The sequence below is a fragment of the Dromiciops gliroides genome, chromosome 4, assembly GCF_019393635.1.
Source record: "Dromiciops gliroides isolate mDroGli1 chromosome 4, mDroGli1.pri, whole genome shotgun sequence".
Classification (NCBI taxonomy): Eukaryota; Metazoa; Chordata; class Mammalia; order Microbiotheria; family Microbiotheriidae; genus Dromiciops; species Dromiciops gliroides.
This window is the reverse complement of record NC_057864.1, coordinates 335554237-335555429: the sequence shown is the minus strand read 5'-3', so window position 1 is coordinate 335555429 and position 1193 is coordinate 335554237. Positions and strand designations below refer to the sequence as shown.

General features: G+C 40.6%; 1 non-coding gene across 1 annotated transcript; it reads right to left on the bottom strand.

Moving 5' to 3' along the window:
• Window positions 1-525: 525 nt before the first annotated feature.
• Window positions 526-653, bottom strand: LOC122727157. Its single transcript, XR_006353105.1, has one exon. It is a non-coding gene; the product is annotated as a U6atac minor spliceosomal RNA (small nuclear RNA).
• Between the last annotated feature and the right edge of the window lie 540 nt (window positions 654-1193).

Genomic DNA, 1193 nt, shown 5'->3' with positions numbered 1-1193 from the left:
TCCACCCATTTATCTACCTATCCCTGTGATGGGAGTACATTTCCTTGGAATGTTTGTGCACAAAAATATCTTTTATCTTTGGAACATGCAAAAACATTTTTATAAGGCACTTTTGGGCATACCAGAGATGAGAATTCCTAGGCTATAAATTAATAGGGGCAAAAAAGGGGCGCTATCACCACTGCCAGTCATTCAGTTAGATCCTAATAAAAGAGACAATAGGTATGAATATTACACAATAGACAGTGAGAAAAGGCTTTTTGATTTTAGACATAAGAACCAGAATTGAGTGGATACACAAAAGACCTCAATGATTCAACCTTGTTCTCTTTTTCTCCCTGGCCACTTTCAAGGAGGAGATCACTGTTGTAAGCCAGCAGGTTAGGGACATGCCAGTGACCAATTCCTCTCATTCTGGTTGACATGAAACCATGAACACATGGCTCTGATATTGCCTCTCTCCTTGCTGTGTGAATTCTTTCCAGTCATAAGTGAAGGAGTATTGAAGATAAAATGGACTAGTCTAATACATTGTGGTTAGATGCCACAGAGTAGGTGGCAATACCTTAACCGTATATGTGTTGTAAAGGCCACTAGGACCTCTCCCATCCTTATCAAGGGGAGTGCTAACCTTCTCTCCTTTCACACAACACTCTAATACATTGTGAACTTCAAAAGATTGGGGGAATGAGCCTCCAGATGTCCAGGAACTTCAATTCATGTCAGAATTTGCAGGCAACTGATCCCAGTGTTGAGCAATATGCCAAGCGACCAGCCTGACCCAGTTCAGTATAGCAATAGATCAAGGGAAGCCAAGAGTAATGCATTGATACCTGAGTAAAAGAGAATCTTCTTGATACACACAGACTCTTTGACCTAGATATGGGTGTCAAAGGGATGTCTCTTGAACCTAGAAACAATTAAAAAAAAATCTGGAACTGTTGCTAGAGAGACTGCTAGGACATAGATATAAGAGGGGCAGAAACAGAGTCATGTGCTCATGCTTTCATGATGATCCATGTGGATATAGTAGGTTAGTGGCATTCTTCCAACTCATACATAGACTTATAGTGGTTATTGACTCCTCATTTAACTTTTTAAAAAATTTTTTGTGGGGTAATGAGGGTTAAGTGACTTGCCCAGGGTCACACAGCTAGTAAGTGTCAAGTGTCTGAGGCTGGATTTGAACTCAG